General features: G+C 40.6%; 1 protein-coding gene across 1 annotated transcript in view; it reads right to left on the reverse strand.

Annotated features, from left to right (window-relative positions):
- Nucleotides 1-8925, reverse strand: part of LOC103590317 (protocadherin Fat 3-like) — a 186147-nt gene that overhangs the window by 33086 nt on the left and 144136 nt on the right. The gene's annotated exons all lie outside the window — the stretch shown is intronic.

Genomic DNA, 8925 nt, shown 5'->3' on the forward strand with positions numbered 1-8925 from the left:
CCGGTTCCCGCTCACTGGCTGAGCGAGGTGTGGGAGCAACACTGAGGGTTGCGATCCCGTTGCCGGTCCCGGTCCGGTATGGGTGCGACACTGAGGGTTGCGATCCGTTGCCGGACACGAAAAAAGACAAAAAGGAAAAAAAAAAAAAAAAGAAACAATTTTACACTCTCTGCTTCATCTCCTGGTTATAGTCACCTAAAACATCAAGGTATTTTTCAGATAAACTGCTAGACCATCTCTCCACCCTGCATTTCTACAAGGAATGATTTATTTTTACCCCTGTAATATTTTCTTGCCTTGCTTCTGGCCTACTTTGCAGCCTAGAAAGGTCACTTCCATTCTCAATTCTGTCTTTCACAAAATTAACTATTATTCTCAGGAGTCAATCACATGCAAACATAGAAGGCATGTGGTTACATTAAATTATTATAAGCTGCCAGCCTATTAGAGACAGGTGGAAATATATGTACACACACAAAAGCATGCATTTTTGCTTCTCTCATTAAGTTGTAAACTCCTTGAGTTCATGAGCACTGCATCCGTCTCCTTTTAGTACATCGTGTGAGAAAAGAGGTCATCACATTCATTTGGACTGAATGATTATTAATTTGCACATGTCAAAATTCACTGCTAGAATTGATGATAAGCCAAGAGTCAGGAGAGGAAATAAAACACCACACATCTGAAATACAAGTTCAAAGGCAACGACTAGCACATGTTGCTTCCCTGAACCCAATCCATCACAGAGTTGACAGAAAATGGAAATTTGTGTTAGAAAAGAACCAACAGAAAGACAAAGAAGAGAGGAAGACAGGAAGGAAACACGCATGAGCATGTGCGTATACATATACACACCACACACACCTAGCACATGTTGCTTCCCTGAACCCAATCCATCACAGAGTTGACAGAAAATGGAAATTTGTATTAGAAAAGAACCAACAGAAAGACAAAGAAGAGAGGAAGACAGGAAGGAAACACGCATGAGCATGTGCGTATACATATACACACACCACACATACACACATTTGACTGTTGAAATTCCTTAAAATAGTTACTGGATGGCTTTCACACATGAGTGCCACCATTTAATGGCATTAGGTCTCTGACTCTGTATTACTATTATTAGACAGCCTATTAGAGCATTGCTATTTACAGGCTTCCACCAAGCAACATGATTTCCCAGTAGTATATTACCATTAATTGGTAAAAGGCACTCTAGGAATACCAGTCTACGACAATAGCTCAGCCACAATTAAAACGGAATTGCATTTGCTGACCTAGACCACAAAGCACAGTGTGCCTGGGAAATTCTCTGCAATATTTTACAACCTGAACTAATTAAAGATCACATTCCCCATACAGCCAGAAAGCAAACATGAGAAATACACCCAGCTGAAGACTTTCTAGTTTGATGGTTACTATAATGATTTCAGTCCCGAAGGTACAAGACAATAGAAAGCAGCTTCTGTCTGAGCGTTGTGGAATGAAACTCTGACTTCCCTTAATTTTGGTTGGAGCAATTCCTTCTTGTGCCCTATCAGTCTCACCCACAAGCCATCATCCAATTTTTCTGCCATGAACATAGAATGTTGAGGGAAAAATTGATCTCATCGTAACCTGCTAAATTTCTTTAACAGATTTAATGCTGACAAAGATTAAGAATAGCATATCATGATTGCCAGGCTGTGTGCTGGATGAATTTCATTTATTAACTTAGGAGAGTCTTCCCTCATCTAAGTAGGCAGTAGACTAAAAATGTTTTTACTCTGTGATTAAAGTATTTTTACACAGGCAGCCCTAGGTACCTCAAGTTATTGCTCTATCGCCTAGAGGTAAATTAAGGTGATACTTTTCCTTTTCCCCATCTCTAATAGGATTATACATTCTGCTGCTGGCAAAACCGATTACACTATTACCTATTGCAAAAGCTTCATTCTTGAATGCTGATGTGTGTTCTGCCACATCTGGATTGAAAAAATTACCTCTTACTACTTTGTTCTGATAAGGGGGAAACTTTCAGCAAGGATATTTTCAGGGAGAGAAAGAGAAAGAAAAGGAGAAATGTAAAGGAAAAATGCACAATAGGCACTGAATGTGAATTAACAGATATCACTATTTTAAAACATTTCATCGTATTTTCTCTCCTTCAAATTTCTTTTACAATCAGCCTAATCATGATGATCAGCATCAGTGCTGTCCTAATGCAGGTATTTTGTAATCTCCAACAAATCCATTCCTAGAAGAAAAAATACCATATAGATAATAAGATTATCTATGATTTCCCCTTAAATAAATTAAATTAATAACTTAATCTAAAGTAATGTTGAATGTGCTAATACAAATCTTTGGGAATTGATCTGTACAGGAAAAAACAAATATGTAATATGTTTGATGAGTTATAGCATTTTAATGTCAACGAGTCTAGCCTTTTTAATCCCAGTCAACAAATATTAATTGAGCATCTACTACATTGCAAGCATTTTTCTCAATCTGCAGATACAGTGTGGAATGTGAAAGCCCAAGGAGGTTTAAACGCATTTTGAATTTTACAACATGATTTACCCTATTACTAGCATATTGCTTGGACTAGTGCAGTCCAAGCTGAACATCAGAAATTTCTACATACATCAGACTCTGATATTCAAGAAGACAATGAATGCCCTTCATTAATACTCCAAGTCTCAGGTGCTACTATTGACTCTTCTAGTTCTATGCTATCATTTTTTTGAGCGAAGTCACATTCTTCGTGCATTCTCTTCCAACACGAGTATAATCTTTCAAATGATGGTCATTTCCCACAAAGCAATCAAGGTTTTGCTCATTGTGTGCAGGGAGACTCCAGACGACATGGGGAACAATGCCAAGCTCAGATGTGGGTGCCGGGCAGTCAGCTGGGCTCACTGTCTCTGCAAATTCTTTGTTTCCATGCAGCATCCCAAAGCCAGGTGATTAGCATTGGATTCTCAGCAAAATTAGGATTGCCCTTATCAGGCATTCACAAAGTAGTTCTTGAATGACAAAACCATTCATGTGAAATCCATTAATACTAAACTTATGCTCTGCTGGGTACTATTTAGTAAGATTTCCTTCAGTTATCACTTAGAATTAACATTTAAATAGCAAATGACGGTTGCATTTTATATAATGTAATAAAATATATGGTTCCAAGCTACCACTCAGGAAATGAACTTAAATGATCGGGTCAGCCCACCCCATACGGAGACTTTCCCAGTTCCTTTCCTGCCACCCCTCAGCAGAAATAAGTCATTTCATCCACTGGATTTACTTTTTTAAAAAAGTATTTTATTTAGTTATTTTTATTGAAACATAATTGATTATACATATTTGTGGGGTGCGGTATTAACTATCAGTATTTGTATATAATATGTGATGATCAGATCAGGATTATTAGCATATTCATCATTACAAAACGTAACTATTCCTTGTGTCCATTACCCAATGTCTCCCTGACCCTCCTCCCACTCCCCCTTTCCCATCTCTAGTATCACTAATAAAGCACTCACCATGCTATACAGCAATTTCCCTTTTAATGTGTCTACCCAAGGTCAGAGGTCATGTAGTAACCGCCTCTGTTTTAACAGCACCCAGCACAAGGCAGGCACAGAGTAAGTCTTCAGTAAATGTTTGCTAAATAAATAATACCAAAATAATTTATAACAGAAAAATATAATATAAATATAAAAGGAACAGCACAGATGACTACTCTATAAACATGTGAAGTTTACAGTTATTTCTAAGAGCAAGATAGTAAGTAAAATGCTAGAGTGTAAGTTATCTGAGGGCAGGAGCAGGTATATACTTTCCTGCTTCACAGATGTAACCTCGAGGTCTTAGCACACTGCACGTGGAAAAACAAAGATTGTTTTTAAGTTCAACTGTTGAATCAACTTAAAAAGTATTAAAAGGGATCTTGAAACTGGATTCTCCAGTGTTTATGTGTGTTCTACCTGTACAACAGTCTCCCCATAAGGAAACTGCCTGTTTTAAAGATTATAAATGACCACATCCAAGGCTGCATCTAACTGCAGAGCTGTAGAGAGATGTTCTACCTGTACAACAGTCTCCCCATAAGGAAACTGCCTGTTTTAAAGATTATAAATGACTACATCCAAGGCTGCATCTAACTACAGAGCTGTAGAGATCGAAGAAACTCAGAAAAGCCCTCTTGTCCACCTTTTGCTTTTAAGCAAGACCTTACAAAAATGACCAATAACTGGACTCCTTTATGTAGTATCTTTGTCCTATTGATTGATGGCTTCTGATCAATTTAAGTTATGTCACCTCAATAATTACCAGATGATGTCATATCATAAAATTTGGAGACAGACTTGGGTCAAGGTCTGACTCTGTCATTAAGGAGCTGTGTGACCTCCAGTCAACTATTAAATTTCTCAAAGCCTCAGTTTTCCCCCTTCATAAGATCAGAATGAGAACGACACCTACCTCACTGGGGAGGTAAGAGAATTAAGAGAGAAATATACACGCAAGAGCTTCTTCAACTTAAGTATTTATTTGTATAAAATTTTTCATACAAAAATACTTTTCCAACCAAAAACTTGATACCATCCACCTTTTAGTGGTATTTAAAATACACAGACATTAACTTTGACTTGAATCCTCTCTATAAAAATAACCCTTCAGATATAGATTCATTATCTAACAAAAACAGCTCAGACCTTAAGTACCAGGTGAGAGTCGGCTGTGGTCCCTTCTCTGATGTGGAGAAAAAGCTATGGGGGGACACAGGAAGGGGGCAAAATGGCACCATGGTGAAGTGGGATGAAGGGTGACACTAAATACATTAAATTAAAGACCTTAAGTACCAGGTGAGAGTCGGCTGTGGTCCCTTCTCTGATGTGGAGAAAAAGCTATAGGGGGACACAGGAAGGGGGCAAAATGGCACCATGGTGAAGTGGGATGAAGGGTGACACTAAATACATTAAATTAGTTATGGAAAAGGAAGCCCAGGGACCTATGAAAGTAAGTTCCAGAGAGATCCAACCTAGGCTATGGAATTCCAGATAAAGTCTAGACAAACACTACTGAATCCCATCACCAAAGTCAGGTTCAGTGCAAAACACCCTTGACCCAAGTGAGGAAGACAAAGAAAGGCCACCCTGAGGCATGCTAAGTGTTAATCACTGCAAAGACTATGAAGTACACGGAGCACAGGATCACGCCAGGATCATCACCGTGGATGCTAAGCAGAATGTCCAGCACTTCCCAGCTCTGTGGTGTTCCCTTCAGTGCTCTCTTCTGGTGCTCTCCAACCACACCACTGAGTTTCTTCAAACTCTACTCTCAAAGATTATAAAACATAATCCCCTTCCTCCTTTCCTAAAGTGCTTTGCAAATCTAACACCATTGGGCTGCAGGTAGTATTTCTCCCTTCATTCAACCCAACAAAGAATTCACAAGTGTCTGTGGTGTGCCCACCACTGCCCCGGAGACAGAACTACAAGAGTGAGTGAAACAAAAGGCCCACACTCACAATTCCAGCCTAGTGGCACTTAGACTCACCCCAGATACTTGACAAAAAGTGCAGGAAGAGGAGAGGTCCAAATGGGGTCACTGTAAACTCTGACTTGGGTGTCACAGAACATCCCACAGAAGAAGAGAATGTGATCTGGGTTCCTAGGATGAATAAGATCGCCAGGCAGAAGAAGGGGCTATGGGAGAAGAGATTTTCCAAGAAGCAATAAAAAGCATGGTGCCCAGGCTGGAAGCGGGTAGGGGGAGCAACAGAAGGTGAGGTAGAGAGGTAGGGGGAGCAGACTGAGGTCTATGACTTTACATTGCATTCATGCAACAAATATTTACTGACTGCTCTGTGCCAGGCACTGGGGGTAGAATCATGAGCAAAACCTCAATTCAGCCTGAATATTCTTTAAGCAAATGGATACAGATGCTGCAATATCCATTGGCTTTTATTAAATGTCCATTCGGTAGGAAGGACAGCTGACAAGTTGGTTATGTGCTGGCAGAGTGATCCTAACCCAAACCTTCACCCACACTCTGCACAACAGATTTAATCAATCAACAGTCCCCAGATTTATGCACTGAAAATTGTCAGTGCTCATCTTTCAGATGGATCAACACCAGAGAAAATGCACATCTAGTGAAGATTTTACAGATTACCAAAACAAATAGCTAACACTTGGAAATGTCTCTTCAACTCTGATTTAAACCAGCTGATTTGGGTTCAAATAGCTAAGTGCTAATGACCAAATCATCCCCAGCCCATGTGGCTTGTACTACAAAGAACTCTTAACTACTCTATCAAGGATCTCAAAAAATAGTACACTGTGTACATAGTTTTATTACTCTCTCAGGGCCTTCTAATGGCTGTTATGTCTCGAAGTCATTGGAGTTGGATGGCTATCCTCTCTAATATGAGGCTGGACTTCATTTTACAGATACTGGACGATTATTCCCAGCCATGGCTGAGAAGAGGAAAGTCTGTGTTAGTCAATGAGTGAAACAGCAAACTCCTTTGCTCTGAAAACTTTCTGGGTGTCTAAGTGAATAACTTTCAAAACTGATCAATGGTTTTCTTTCTGTTTCTCTCCTGCACACTAGCAAACTAGATATAATGTGCTCCTTAGCTACTTTAGAGAAAGAGTGAAAATCACAGTGAAAAATATCTTCAATTGTTTTGAGCCGAATCAGCCAGTCAACATTTGTTGAACACTTCATTGTGTACAAATTGTTGCAGCTGTCCAATCCCACTGAAATAGGCACTTGGGAAATGCATGCTGAGTGGAGACTCGGATTCTAGCCCCAGCTCTATCACTAATTAACTGTGTGACCTTGGATAATTCACTCTCGCTAAGGGCCTCAGCCATCTCATCTATTCATAAAGAATAATGTCCTTTCCCCTGCCTACCTTGCCGGGTTGCTATGTGGATCAAATGAGATGAGTTCACAAAAGCACTTTGGAAAGTATAATTTACTAGGCAAATATAATCATTTGTTATTAAACAGAAGATGCTACATATTCTCGAGGATGTTATGGACTAGCAGGAAAAAAGAAACATACTAGATCGTTGATTTTTTAAAATTGCAAATCAGTATTTATTTCTGTTCACCTGAGCACTTTAAATAAATCAAAAATTCATCTCCTAAACCAGTTTTCATGCCGCCCCTAAATTATGTTCAGGGGTCTCATCGTTTAAGCAAATAATTTGTGCATTAGGATTATGAAAGTGTTGGGATTACTTGGTCCTATGGTCCATTCCTGAGTGGTTGAAATTTGGGGCCTTGAAATATAAGGTTTTATAAGGTAGGAGGTCTTCCGACCAAAATGATGGAATAGATGGTCCCCAGCATCACCCTCTCCCACAATCAACCAATTTACAACCATTAAAAGGGAACAACTGCCAACCTGGGGCTTCTAGAGCTCAGGGGAAGAGGAGGAGAGACCTACAGAGTTCATGAAGGCAGGAGAAGCCACAATGAGAGGAAGGACTGCTCTGACTGTTTTGATCCCCGACCACTTCAAGGTTGGCCCTGGTGAGCACATGGAGCAAGAGCTGGCAAAAATCGCTGCTGTGCCCTTCATATGAAGTTGCTTGGAGGCTGCGGGGGAGAAGAGGGCCTTGGTGGCCCACAGGCCAGAAAGACAACTAGCAGGTTTTCCATGGACCCACATAGGAGTGAGGGGCCACAGACAACTGAAAAAAGGAGCCACCCAGAGTCCAACGAGTCATCGCAAGAGGCCTGTGCATGGCCTGTCCCATGTGAAGTGTTGGGAGTGTGGGAGACTGGCACACCGGGGGGAATGGGGCACAGCATGGACAGCTGATTTGTCCTCCAATCTGCACAGACCCACTCAGTGGAGACTGGTCAGGAATGTAGAACTGTAGGGGGTGCAGTTTGCTGAAAAGACTCAGGCTCAGACCAGAGTTTCTACACAAACCCAGTGTACTGGATCTCACAAGATCCGGAAATGCTTACAAGGTCAACAATTAAAACCTGAGCTGCACAAAAAGCCTTCCCCAGAGAATCAGCAGCAAAGAAGCAATTTAGCTCAACCACAGGGCTTAAGTACTGGTTCCCACAGGAAGTTCCCCCATTTTGGAAGTAACCAAAGGACAACAAATTAGTTCCAGTGCAGAGTTTAAGTGGTGGGAATAGTGAATAATCCAACAGAGAACTGAAAAAAATAACCAACAAAAAACTCACAGATCAAAGTTCTGGTATTAACCTGTAAAGGTCTAACGCCACCAAAGAACACCTATAAAACCTAGAAGAATGGCAGCCCCTCGGGCTCCCAAGCTGGGGTTGGGAGGAGCCAAGGGCCTCAGCCACGCCCTCCCAAAGTCCACATCCAGTCCAGCCACGACCAAGCCGCCACCAGAAGCCTGAGCTCTCCTGCCAGAATGAGGGAAGTGACCCGGTCCTCAACCACACACCCCCTTCCTCCTCTTTCCACCCTATCCCTTTCCCCTTTCCTCCTCCCTCCCAACTGCTCCGCAACAACATCTTAGAATGTAAAAAAAATTAATAATAATAATAAGTAGTTTTTTTTTTAAAAAAGGACATAAAAAAATAAGTTTTATAAGGTAGGAATCACATTTTTCCACATGGTCTGTTAGAATCCCTATAGTACTCATGATAGTTTCACATCGTGTTTCCTGACAACACTGAAAGCAGCATATAGGACAGCGGTGAGGAGTACAGGTTCTGCACCAGGATGGCTTGACTTTAAGTCCCAATAACTTACTATGGGAAATACTGGGCAAGTCACCTACATTCTCTAATGATTTCCTCATCTGTATAATGTATATGATAATAAAACCTCTTACCTTAAAGGGTTACTAAAAAAAATTGAATTAAAAGATGTACAGAAAGCACCCATCACAGTGCTTGGCACACTAAATGTTAATTAATAATCATGAC

The sequence above is a fragment of the Galeopterus variegatus genome, unplaced genomic scaffold (genome assembly GCF_000696425.1).
Source record: "Galeopterus variegatus unplaced genomic scaffold, G_variegatus-3.0.2 Scaffold799, whole genome shotgun sequence".
Taxonomy (NCBI): Eukaryota; Metazoa; Chordata; class Mammalia; order Dermoptera; family Cynocephalidae; genus Galeopterus; species Galeopterus variegatus.